Source organism: Gavia stellata, chromosome 7, assembly GCF_030936135.1.
Source record: "Gavia stellata isolate bGavSte3 chromosome 7, bGavSte3.hap2, whole genome shotgun sequence".
Classification (NCBI taxonomy): domain Eukaryota; kingdom Metazoa; phylum Chordata; class Aves; order Gaviiformes; family Gaviidae; genus Gavia; species Gavia stellata.
In genome coordinates, this window is record NC_082600.1 from 6,636,291 (window position 1) to 6,649,962 (window position 13,672).

At 53.5% G+C, this 13,672-nt stretch overlaps 1 pseudogene; it reads left to right on the forward strand.

Moving 5' to 3' along the window:
- The first annotated feature begins 3,671 nt into the window (after window positions 1-3,671).
- Window positions 3,672-12,465, forward strand: LOC132317279 (inositol 1,4,5-trisphosphate receptor-interacting protein-like 1; annotated as a pseudogene).
- The last annotated feature ends 1,207 nt before the right edge of the window (window positions 12,466-13,672 follow it).

Genomic DNA, 13,672 nt, shown 5'->3' on the forward strand with positions numbered 1-13,672 from the left:
AAGAGCCTGGAAAACCCGGACCCTCTTGGAACGGGAACCAGTTAATGTGATGGCCTGGGTCATTGGCAAGCCTGACTTTGTGGTAACAATCTGTTGGGATGCAGAGGGCTGAGCAGATTGCATTGTCTTCATGGAGTCAATCAGTGCTTGTCATTCTTCTTTGTTCCCCGGATTCTCAGCCTTGTCCTTGATCAAAAGAACTTGGCGAGATGAACCTGCTAGGTAAGCATTTACATTGGTTCAAAAGCTCAAAGGTACACAAGAGGGAAACAAGCCCCAAGAAACTAGCAACAGGTTCAAGAGGAGAGATCAGCAAAAGATCATTAACTGTAGCTCAAAGCTTGCTCTTTGAAGCTGGAGGGATGCAAAGCACTAAAAAAGAATACCATGGCTGTATTCAAATGAAAAAATTCACAAGGGGATCTTAAATAACATGTTTCTCTTCTTGCATTCATATACCAAAACCATAATGTGCTATAGCTCTTTGAAACACCAAAGATGCATGGTAAATACAGCGTTATTATGGCCATTTTCCAATGAAACAAAATTTTGGGGAGAAAGATTAGGCCACAGAATGAAAACCACTGATGTGAAAGATGCAGATAGCATCTCACCTTAATTTTAACTTCATTTTCCAAAGATACATCATTAGGTGAGGAAGGTTCTGGTAGCTTTGCGTATCATGGAAGAACTGGCCATGTTCGGCAATGTCTAACTTGAAGACTGGGAGAAGTCTGGCCTTCTCTAGCACTCGGACATGGACAGTCAGACAGTTCTTTTGATGTGATAATTATCAAAGATCTTGTAAATCTTCGCCCATATACCATCGTTGGATTTCCACTGGAGGTGTCCCGAATGCAGATACAAGTGCACCTCTTCTGCCACACAGTTGCCGTCAGGCCACTGCTTCTCCTAAATGTGGCATAGACTGCGCAAGTGCAGGCTTTGAACGGGAGACATCTGAAAAGCTTTCTTAAACCTTGCTGCACGTGTTAAGTCTCCCTCGTTAAGGTGGTGGGAACCTGAGCTTGCGAGTCATGACAAGGTAAGGTGAACGAGCCTCACACTTGTACAGGAGCCAGAGCATCCACAGCCCAGCTCCACAGTTATGGCACTTGTCCGCTGTGCAAAGGGCTCCCCACTCCAACAGTATGATACCCACCTCACTGGGGTCGCCCAAGGGCAATGCTGTCGGGCTCCCAGCACTTGGTTTGCGTATGGCCCCCAAGGAAGCCACTTCAGGCTCCCTGCGGTACACAGGCAATGCGCACAGCTGTGGAGGGTGACAAATTATTCCGATGGTGCCAGCGCAGGAGCACGGACAGTTATAGAATCCCTGATTCAGTTACAGAATCATTGCCGGTGCAGAGGGTGCCTAGGACGCTGGGCTCCTGATTTTTCCCCAGCTGTTCCTTGAGGTGGTGGAGGAAGCACAGCATGTCCTCCACCAGCTGCTCTCTCGTGCAGGTGCACTCTGGCTCCACGTGGAAGCTGGACTTCCTCACCGGCATATCATCCGTGGTGCCCAGCTTCAGGTGGAAGGCATGCCCACAGCGGGGCTGCAGGTGCACGAGCAGGCTGGAGACAGCATCATCCTCACGGAGACTCCAACCTTCTAAGGCGCTGCCCACCCCAATGGCTGGCTTCAGTCGCGGCATGAAACTATTTGTGCTGGTTTTGGCTAGGGTAGAGCTAATTTTCTTCATAGTAGCTCGTATGGGGCTGTGTTTTGGATTTTTGCTGGAAACAGTGTTGATAAAGCAGGGATGTTTTAGTTACTGCTGAGCAGTGCTTACACAGAGTCGAGGCCTTTTCTGCTTCTCACACCGCCCCGCCAGTGAGTGGGCTGGGGGTGCACAGAAAGTTGGGAGGGGACACAGCTGGGACAGCTGACCCCAACTGACCAAAGGGACATTCCATACCATATGACGTCATGCTCAGCATATAAAGCTGGGAGAAGAAGAAGGAAGGGGGGGACATTCGGAGTGATGGTCTTTGTCTTCCCAAGTAACCGTTACGCGTGATGGAGCCGTGCTTTCCTGGAGATGGTTGAACACCTGCCTGCCGATGGGAAGTAGTGAATGAATTCCTTGTTTTGCTTTGCTTGCCTGTGCAGCTTTTGCTTTACCTATTAAACTGTCTTTATCTCAACCCATGAGTTTTCTCACTTTTACTCTTCCAATTCTCACCCCCATCCCACCTGGGGGGAGTGAGTGAGTGGCTGTGTGGTCTTTAGTTGCCAGCTGGGCTTAAACCACGACAGTCCTTTTTGGCACCCAGTGTGGCGCTCGAAGGGTTCAAGATAACGACAGGTTTGATTAGAATGTGCTAGATCGAATTTATAGCTGTTATTGCTGTTTAGCTATTAATCGGCAGGCTCCTGTGCTTGCCATGGGGTTTGCTTGCCTTACTGTATATTAGAGTCTAGTGCTCATTAGTGGCTGCTTTTTGCTTTCGCTGCTTGCTGTACTGCCATACTGCTTATCATCTTGCTCTGCTGTGCCTAGGAACATTTTGATAACAGCAATGGCCATGCGCCTGGGCTGGCAGATGGCCAGGGCATCGCTGCTCTTTCTGTGCTGCTGTACTGGACAGGCTGGAACTCCAGTGTGAACTCGAGTGAAAGGGACTGGATGAGTCCACATGGGAGCAGGACACCCCGAAGCATCTGTGGCTGTGAATAAATCCACATCAGAGCAGGTACATCTCGACGCGTTTGTGGCCGGGGTTATGTCTGTGCTGCAGCAGGTGTACCGCTGAAGGGATTGTGGCCCAAGGATAAGCCCACGCAGGAGAAGGTACACCTCGAAGCATCTGTGGCCGAGGATAAGTCCATGCTGCAGCAGGTACACCTGGAAGCATCAGTGGCTGTGCATGAGGTCATGCTGGAGCACCTCAAAGCGTGTGGGCATGGATAAGCCCACAACAGAGCAGGTACACCCCTGGAGAGACTGCAGCCATGGGAAAGGTAATGGTGGAGCAGGTTTACTTCTGAAGGGACTGTGGCTGTGGGTAAGGCCATGCTGGAGCAGGTATATCTCAGAAGGTATTGTGACCCATGGATAAGGCCATGCTGGAACAGGTGCACCTCAGTGTGACTGTGGCTGTGGATAGCTCTATGCCGCAGCAGGTATACCCCTGAAGAGACTGTGGTGCACAGATAAGGCTCCACTTGGAGCAGGTACAACCCTAAGGGACTGCAATCTGTGGATAAGTCCAAGCCGGAGCAGGGGCAAGGGGAGGACTTCATTGCAATGTTAAACCCTGTGGTCTGGTCCAAAGGGAAGACGGGTAGAGATTGTAATGGAAATACCTTTAAATTGTTGTAGCCCATGATTGGAGTTGCATGTTATAGGAATAACTACAGCAAGAACTGCATGAACCAAGGGAGGACAAGCCTTACAAGAAGCAGTGCAAGTGCAGCAGTGACCCCACCTGAGCTGGCTTTAGTGCCCCATAACCCCATGCCATACAACATCTCTCCTGTCCTGAGTGACCACCATAACAGATGGAGCCCAAAGTCAAATTAACTCAATGGACGTTTTGTGGACATTTATGGACATTTTACAGACATTTCACAGGGGTGATCCACAGACTAAGGGAATGGTATCTGTGTATTGTATCAAAGGATGGGAAGGGGGGTGGTGGTTAGAGAGACTGTTTTGGATAGCATGAGACATGAGCATGACGTAAGTGGTATGGAATAAGGGGTGGAGAATGCACTCCCCTTGACGCAGCCATCTCCTGGGGCACATTAGGCACAGCAGAGCTAGCCAGTCAAAAGAAAGGATTGAGCCACTACACCCAGTACTGGTGCGGCCTCACCTCGAGTACTGTGCGTAGTTTTGGGCACCATGGTGTAAGAAGCTTATAAAAGGGTTAGAATGTGCCTGAAGGAGGGCAACAAAGATGGTGAAAGGACGAGCGGGCATATCCTTATGAGGCGCAGCTGAGGACACTGGGTTTGTTCAGCTGAGAGGAGAGGAGACTGAGGGGTGACCTCATTGCTGCCTACAACTTCCTCAGGACGGGGAGCGGAGAGGGAGGGGCTGATCTCTTCTCTCTGGGGTCCAGTCATAGGATGCAAAGGAATGGCTTAAAGCTGCGTCAAGGGCACTTCAGCTTGGATATTAGGAAAAAGTGCTTCACTGAGAGGGTATCAGGCAGTGGAACAAGATCTCCCCAGGAAACGGCCACGGCCCGAAGCCTGCTGGTATTCAAGAAGCAATTGGACAAGGCTCTTTGATATACGATTTAACCTTAAGGTTGCCCAGCGTGGAGTCAGCGGTTGGACTCAATGATCCTCGTGGCTCCCTTCCAACTCAGGGTATACTATGATTATGAGGTTGCTGTTGGCAGGCAGATGATAATAAATCCAAAATAAAGCACGACGCAAGCTCCTGTGAAGAAAATTAACTCTAGTCCAGCGTTAACCAGTAGCCCAGGGCAGCTGTGAGTCGCTGAGCCGGGGTAGGGCCAAAGGCTGGGGCTGGCTGGCGGGCGTGCCTGTGATGCGCTCTGGCGCCTGTGACAGCACAGGGCACGAGTCACAATGGGGGTGGTTATAAGGGGCGCCAGCAGGCAGCGCTGCCCCAGTCCGGCCTGGGCCAGCGGTGAGTGCGCACGCGGGGGGAGGCTGAGCTGGAGGAGGGCGTGGGCAGGAACGCGGAGCCCCAGGGGGGTGGGTTCTCACCCTGCCTCGAGGGCCCAGACACTCGTGGGAGCGCCTTGGGCAGGGCACTGTGCTGCTGCCGCCGCCGGGGCTGACAGCAGGCCTTCCTGCCTCCCACGATGCCTCGGCCCCTCTCCTACATGTCCCCAGATCCCTGCGGCTCTCATCCCTGTCCCCCCACCACCAGCAGCTCCCTCCCTCCCAGCCCCACTGAACCCCTTCTCTCCCTCCTCCTGCAGGCCATGGCTGTCGCAGTATTCCTCGCACTCATTGTGCAAAGCATCATCCAGTACCCGCAGATGGTCAGGGATGAGCTGGATGAGGCCACGCGCGAGTGCATGCAGCAGTGTGCGGAGCAGCTGAGCCAGGAGATGACTCGGCTGCTGCAGGAGCTGGAGCAGAGGAGCCAGGAGCAGAGCGCCTTTGCCTGGGGAGCCCTGCTCTTTGCTGCCTTGCAGCAGTGGCAATTCTGGGCCGTTGCTGGAGTCCTGGTCCTGCTCTTTGGGCTCTGCTGGTGGCTCAGGAAAGGGAGCCGTCAGCCAGCCAGCAGCCGCAAGGAGGGCAGCTCCAGAAAGAAGGCACATAATAAGGAGCAGGCAGTAAAACCCAGTGTTGCACTGCATGTGGGCAGAGTTTTGTCCAGTCGCCTCCTGGACCTGCCAGAATCGTTCGTGATGGTGGAGGAGCTGGTGGATGAACTTCTCCGCATCTGCCGAAAGCTTTCCAGGAATACTTTCATGCCGCAACTGAAGCCAGCCATTGGGGTGGGCAGTGCCTTAGAAAGTTGGAGTCCTCATAAGCATGATGCTGTCTTCTGCCTGCTTGTGCCCCTGAAGCCCCCCCGTGGGCACACCTTCCACCTGGAACTGGGCACCATGGAGGAGATGCCAGCGAGGCATGCCAGTCTCCGCGTGGAGCTCGAGTGCACCTGCACGAGGGAGCAGCTGGTGGAGGACATGCTGTGCTTCCTCCACCACCCCGAGGAGGAGCTGAGGAGGAATCAGGGCGCCAGCCTCCTAGACACCCTCTGCACCGGCCCCTACCTAGACATGGAGAAAACCACCCTCTGGTTCCAGATATTGGTAAAAGCAGCCTGGGTGGCTTTGCCTCTGTCGCAACACTGCCGTCTAACAGTGCTACCTTCCAGGCGCTCAGGCAAGCTCCGGCTGACAAACACTGACGATATTACCCTCCTGATTGAGGTGATGTTTGGGGTGCAGCAAGATGGCTCAGACACCTTCCTGAGCATCGAGTAGGTAGAGGCCAGTGTTACCAGCAGCAGGACGTGGCCAGAGAGCTGTGCTGTGCCAGACGAGCAGTTCTCCAAGCACAGGGCCAGGCCTGAGGACACTCCCCGGAGAGCTCGTGCTGCAGAACTGAGCAGGCTGGACACAGAGAACACGCTGCTCATGCGGCAGTGGGAATTGCTGCCGCATCTTTCCTCCACAGCAGAAGCACACTCTGGGGAGTGGGACCCGATGCAGCTGAAGGGGCCATTGCAAGGAGCCTTGCAACAGAGACTCCGTTACCACCTGGACGGTGACTGCCCTCCCTCTTCGAGAGAGTCCATTCCCTCCGGGAGACTGGCCGTGGACAAAGATGGCAATAAATCACTTGTTTGAAGAAACGCTGCATCCATGAGTCTCTGTGCATCACTTTGATGGCGAACGCGGGCATAGGGTGCTGACAGCTCAGCTGCGGCAGAGTCAGCGAGCATTTTGCAGAAGAGCTGATGCAGTGGGCTCTGGTTTCAATGATTCCCTGGGCTTTGGCTTCCCAGGTGTTGTGGGTTAATGCCAGTAGGCAGCTTGGCATCACACAGCTACTTAGTCCCTTTCCCCCAGTGGGATGGAGGAGAGACTCTGAAGCATAAAAGTGGGAAAACGTGTGGGTTGAGAGAGGACAGTTTAGTACGTAAAGCAAGAGCTACATGCCCAGGCCAAGCAAAATAAAGAATTCATTCACTACTCCTCTGGTCTGCTGAGCAGACCTACCTTTTTAGGAAGCCGCCTGCCTCCCTGCGGCTCAGGTTACCATGAAATTTCCTAGCCTTTTATGTCCCTCAGTTTGTTATCATAGAATCATAGAATCATAGAATATCTCAAGCTGGATGGGACCCATAAGCATCATTGAGTCTGAGTCCCTGCTCCTTGCAGGACTGTCTAAAACTATATCATATGACTAAGAGCATCATCCAGAGGCTCCTTGAACTCTGACAGGCTTAGTGCCATGACCACTTCCCTGGGGAGCCTGTTCCAGTGACCAACCACCCTCTTAGGGAAGAACCTTTTCCTAAGGCCCAGTCTGAATTTCCCCTGACACAGCATTATTCTATTTCCTCGTGTCCTGTCGCTGGTCACCAGAGAGAGGAGATCAGCACCTGCCTCTCTGCTGCCCGCCTTGGGGAAGTTGTAGACTGCGATGAGGTCACCCCTCAGCCTTCTCTTCTCCAAGCTGATCAAGCCAAGCGACCTCAGCTGCTCCTCCTAAGCCCTACCCTCGAGGCCTTTCACCATCTTGGTCGCCCTCCTCTAGACACCTAGACACACTCTAATAGTCTGATGTCCTTCTTACATTGAGGCGCCCAAAACTGCACACAGTACTCGAGGTGGGGCTGCACCAGTGCAGTGTCGAGTGGGACAATCTCCTCCCTCAACCAGCTAGCTATGCTGTGCTCGATGCAGCCCAGGACCCAGTTGGCCCTTTGGGCTGCCAGGGCACGCTGTTGACTCCTATTAAATTTGCATTCAACCCAAACCCCCAGATCTCATTCTGCAGCGCTGCTCTCCAGCCTCTCATCCCCCGATTTGATTACCCCATTCCAGGTGGAGAATCGCGCACTTGCTCTTGTTACATTTCACACGGCTGGTGATTGCCCAGCTCTCTAGTCTATCCAGATCTCTCTGTAAGGCCTCTCTACCCTTGAGGGAGTCCACAGCTCCTCCTAGTTCAGTATCATCAGCAAACTTAATTAATGTACATTCGATTGCTGCACCCAGATCATTTATAAAAACATTAAAGAGCGCTGGCCCTAAAATCAAGCCCTGTGGGACCCCACTGGTGACTGGTCACCAGCCTCATGTAACCCCATTTACCATAACTCTTTGAGCCCAACCCATCAGCCAGTTGCTCACCCAACATACTATGGACTTGTCTAGCTGTGTGCTGGACATTTTGTCCGGAAGGATACTGGGAGAGACAGTACCAAAAGCTTTGCTAAAATCCAAAAAACCCCACATTTACTGGCTTCCCTTGGTCAATTAAATGGGTGACCTTGTCATAAAAGGAAATTAAGTCAGTTAAGCAGAACTTTCCCCTCATGAACCCATGTTGGCTATGACCAATGACTGCATTGTCTCTCAAGTGTTTTTCAGTAACTCCCAGAATAACCTTCTCCGTAATTTTACCAGGCACTGAAGTGAGACTGACAGGCCTGTAATTACCAGGGTCTTCCTTCTTTCCATTCTTGAAAATTGGGACAACATTTACCAGCTTCCAGTCAACTGCAACCTCTCCAGACTCCCCAGACTGCTGAAAAATAATCGAGAAAGGTCCTGCGATAACATTGGCCAGCTCTTTCAGTACCCTGGTATGAATCCCGTCAGGCTGCATAGATTTTTTCGCATTCAGCTGGAGCAGCAAGTCTCAAACAAGTTCAGAGTCAGCTGGGAGCTCATCATCCCCCCAGTCACGATCTTCCAACACAAGGCTCCGGGGGTCCCAGGGCCCATCATTGGTGTTAAAGACAGAAGCCAAGAAGGCGTTAAACTTCTCTGCTTTGTCTACATCCCTATTTGTGACGTGACCAACCTCATCAAGTAAGGGACCAATGTTATCTCTGATCCTCCTTTTGCTGTTAACATATTTTAAAAAGCCATTTTTGTTGTCCTTCACAGTGCTAGACAGCTTGAACTCTAATCAAGCTTTGGCCGCATGAATTTCTCCCTACAGTGGCGAACAGCATCTCTGTAGTCCTCCCGTGTTGCCTGTCCTTGCTTCCAGTGGCTATACACTTTTCCTTCTGCACCTATGTTCTAGAAGAAGATCCCTGCTCGGCAAAAACAGCCTTCTGCACTGCTTGCTTGACTTCCAACACTTTGTAATTGCCTGGTCCGGCACTCTTAAGGGATGGCTCTTAAAAAGTGACCAGCACTAATGGACCCCAATACCCTCTAACGAAGAGGCCCAGGGGACCTTACTAACTAGTTCCTTGAGCAGCCTGAAGTCTGCTGTCCCCACAGCCAGGCTCGAAGTTTTGCTGGCAGTTTTCCTCCTGTTGCCAACAACTGGAAACTCAGCTATTTCGTGGTCACTGTGACCAAGAATGCCACTAATCACCACTTTGCCCACGAGTCCCTCTCTGTTCACAAACAACAAATCTAGGAGGGCGTCTTTCCTAGTCGGCTCCCTTAGTACCCATATCAAAACGTTATCATCAATGTGGCCTTCAGGAATTTCCTGGGCCTGTTCGTGTCTGCTCTATGACAGTCCCAGTTCGCAGCTGGGACATTGAAGTCGCCCATAAGGACAATCTAGGGTGACTGATCTAGAAATTTCCCTTGATTCCTTAGAGAGTAATACATCGGTGCTGTCATCCTGGCTGGGTGATCTATAGTAGAGTCCTGCAAGAACATCTGCTTTATTAGCTTTTCTCTGAATCTTTACAGAGAGGCTCTCAACCATTTCCCGCTTTGAGAAAGGTGAACCCCATCTGTCGCTAGCTGGCCAAGTGTCATGGAGGCTGACCTGTGATCAAAAACCCCAAAATTCTGCTGGTGACACCAGTCACAGAGCCAGGTGTTGATCAGCTGGGTCTTCTTGTTTCTTCCCTCTTCATTCCCTGCAACTGAAGGCACAGAGGAAAACACTACTTAAGCACAAAGTAAAACCCTGCTTGTGCTCCTGATCCCTTAACCATTCGTCCCAAGGCTCTGAAGTCTCTTTTGATCACCCTTGGTCTTCTTATTGCAACTTCATCGCTGCCTACATAAAAAAACAATAACAGATAATAAACTGAGGGCCATACCAGACTGGGAACATTTCTAATCACAGCTTTAACATGAGCCTCAGGGAACGACCACATACAGTGGCCAGGTCAGACATCAACTATTGCCTGCTCATGCCTCTGAAGCAGCATGGGTGGTTTTGACTCTGTTGTCCAAATGCCATATAACAGTGCTGCCGTCCAGCCACTCCTCCAAACTCCAGGTGACAAAAGGCAGCAAGTATAGCCTCTTCATTGAGGTGAAGATTGGGGTGCAGAAATGCGACTTGGACATCTTCTGGAGAAGCCAGACTACGGAGGCCATCTTCACCCCAACAACAATGCGGCCAGAGAGCTACGCTGTGGCAGTAGTTCTTCAGGCATATGACCAGGCACGCCCCGCATGACAGCTGCCACCTCAAATGCCTGCAGATCTGCGCCCGCATCCTGGTGCACAGGTGGTGTTCTCCTCTATCCCGCCAGGAAGAGGAAGGGGTTCAGGAGGAGCAGACAAACTGAGCACTGAATGCCTGGCTGCGTAGCTGGTACTCAAGGTTTTGGCTTCTCTGGTCATGGCTCTACCTTTGAGAAGCCAGGTTTGTTGGGAGCTGATGGCATTCACCTGACCCCATACCCCAGGGAAAAAGAGGGGAGAACGTGGGACACAGAAAGGAAAGGGAAATCCCTGCACAGCAGCCCTCTGCCGAGAGCGGCACCATCCTCCTCTCAATGGTCTCCCCAGCGCAGCAGCCGGTGAAGACCACAGTGGCTACGAAGATGATTTTCGCCTGCTTTCCCCTCGCACTGTCACGGCCATGGTGCTGATTTCACAAGGGCCGGGAAACTCCCTGGCAGCTCCGTCTGGGCAGGGACCAAGCAAGAGGCTTGTTCACTGGGTTCCGGGTAGAGAATCTGCCTGTCCCAGACACTCCCCAGGGACTTGGTACCGCAGAGCTGAACATGCTGGACATGGAGAAGACGCTGCTCTATCGGCAGAGCGAGTTTCCCCATGGGAAATCTCCACCCGCACCTCCTCATCACCCTGGGAAATGTCTCTTTGGAAGCAATGTCCTCTCGCAGTGGCACAGCAGGAGCAGAGGTCCTGCCATGGGCAGGTCCCACCCCACCACCAGGATATACACCACCACCCCCCATCGGTGTCACGAAGGCACCAAGAGCACACCCATGTCCACAAGCACAGAGGTCAGCACCGAGGGAGCCGATCCCATCTCACAGGATGGCATCTCAAGGAACAAGCATCCACGGGTTACGTCACCCGATTTTATGTTTGGTAAGGGCTTGGGAGGCTTCTGTCTGCTTTGTAAAGGGAGCCCCTGGGAGGCACGTCCTGCTGGGTGGGTCTGTACTTTGTGGGTGTCGGGGCTTTGGCTGCCTGGGGCAGCTGTGAGTCGCTGAGCCGGGGTAGGGCCAAAGGCTGGGGCTGGCTGGCGGGCGTGCCTGTGATGCGCTCTGGCGCCTGTGACAGCACAGGGCACGAGTCACAATGGGGGTGGTTATAAGGGGCGCCAGCAGGCAGCGCTGCCCCAGTCCGGCCTGGGCCAGCGGTGAGTGCGCACGCGGGGGGAGGCTGAGCTGGAGGAGGGCGTGGGCAGGAACGCGGAGCCCCAGGGCGGTGGGTTCTCACCACGCTCATGGGAGCTCCTGCAGCAGGGCGCTGTGCCGCCGCCACCGCCGGGGCTGAGAGCAGGCCTTGCTGCCTCCCAGATGCCTTGCCCCCTCTCCTACCTTCCCCTAGATCCCTGCGACTCCCGTCCCCGTCCCCCCCCCCGCCCCCCAGCTCTCTCCCTCCCAGCCCCACTGAACCCCTTCTCTCCCTCCTCCTGCAGGCCATGGCTGTCACAGAATTCTTCGCACTCATTGTGCAAAGCCTCCTCCAGTACCCGCAGATGGTCGGTGATGAGCTGGATGAGGCCACACGCGAGCGCATGCAGCAGCGTGCGGAGCAGCTGAGCCAGGAGATGACTCGGCTGCTGCAGGAGCTGGAGCAAAGGAGCCAGGAGCTGAGGAGCCTGGAGCTGAGTAGCCAGGAGCAGAGCGGCTTTGCCTGGGGAGCCCTGCTCTTTGCTGCCTTGCAGCAGTGGCAATTCTGGGCCGTTGCTGGAGTCCTGGTCCTGCTCTTTGCGCTCTGCTGGCAGCGCACGAAAAGAAGCCGTGAGGTGGACAGCAGCGGGGAAGAGGAAAGCTCCAGCAGCAACACAGAGCAGGAGGAGGAAGAGGAGCAGGAGGTGGAAGAAAGTGAAGGAGAAGATGCTGATGATGAGAGGGATGTGAGCAGGGTGTTTGCAAAGCGCATCCAGTGGCCAGTGCAAAAGCTGGCCTACAGGAACCTGGTGGAGGAGCTGGTGCGTGACCTCCTCCGTGTCTTCCAAGTGCTCTTGTCAAATACGTTCTTCCCGGTGCTGCAACCAGCCATTGGGGTGGGCAGTGCCTTTGAAGGTTGGAGTCCCCATGAGGATGATGCTGTCTACTGCCTGCTTGTGCCCCTTCGGCCCCCCCGTAGGCATGCCTTCCACCTGGAGCTGGGCACCAGGGGGGAGATTTCCTGCCACGGCTGCAGGATATCATGCAGTACCTGCGCTGCTGCCTGGAGGAGAAACGCCTTGATCACTTCTTCTTTGGCAATGAGACCGTGCCCGAGGAGATCACCTTGCCCCCAGCCTTCCAAACGGCCGAGCCACTCAACCTCTTCCAGCACCTGGCACAGGATCCTGCTGCCCATGCTGAGGCACTGCGTGAGTTCGATGAGCTGCAAGATAGGCTCACGAGGCTGCTGTTCTATGGACAATGAAAGAGGTCTTCATGCAGAGCTGTGTTTGCGCGGCTCACAGCTGATGGCACACAACCACCTCGTACCCCAGGGAAAAAGAGGGGAGAAGGCTGGACACAGGAAGGAAAGGGAAAACCCCGTGCGCAGCAGCCCTCTGCCAAGAGCAGCAGCGTTCTCCTCTCAATGGTGTCCCCAGCGCAGCAGATGGTGATGACGATGGTGGCGACAAAGACGAGTTTCGCCCTGCTTTCCCCTCGCACTGGCTGCGGCCGGGATGGCATTTCACAGGGGCTCAGACATTCTTGCTGGCAGCTCCGGCTGTGCAAGGACCAAGCAAGAGGCACTGCTGATGTGCCTCGGTGTGCTCACTGGGGGCCGGGTGGAGAGTCTACCCATCCTAGACGCTCCCCGGGAGGCTGGTGCCGCAGAACCGAGCATGCAGCATATGGAGAAGACACTGCTCAGTTGGCAGTGGGAACTGCTGAACAGACCTTTCCTCCAGAGCAAAAGCACACTCTGGGGAGTCTGAGCCGATGCAGCTGAAGAGGCTGTTGCAAGGAGGCTTGTGACAGAGACTCCCGCTACCACCTGGACAGCGACCACCCCTGCCTTTTTGAGAGAGTCCATTCCCTCTGGGAGCTTTACTCTGTGCAAAGTTGCCAATAAATGGTGTGTTTGAATAAGCGCTGCGTTTCTGGGTGTCTGTGTATCACTTTGTAGGGGCCCGTGCCGACCCAGGGAGAACCCAGGATGCAAAGGACAGAATTACAAGAGCAATTCTTTATTCGTGCGCATGAGGTGTCCTATTCAAATTGGGGCACCCCGAACGAGGTTTTACACGAGGTTCTTATACCTTTCCTGGGTGTGGAATTTGGATAATGAGGTGGGATTCCTGTGCACAAAGATCTGTTAAGACTGCCCTTGCTATCTCTTGTGCGACCCGGGGAAGTGGAGACTCACCCGGCTAACACAGGGTGCAGATAAGGAGGGGGCCCTGTGGAGGCAGGACAGCCCTGCTTATGGTCAGCAAAGACAGTAAGATAACAGGAATGTGAGAGGTCCTTTGTTCTTTGAAAAGGCTTCGTGTCCGATAACTGACCTTTGCCTCATTACCTGTGAAATGCATATTACAACTCACACCCCTGCATATGCTAATGAAGATTATAGAGGTCATGCTAAACATATATGACTATAGCACTCGTCTCTCCACCCAAATCATGCTACACGT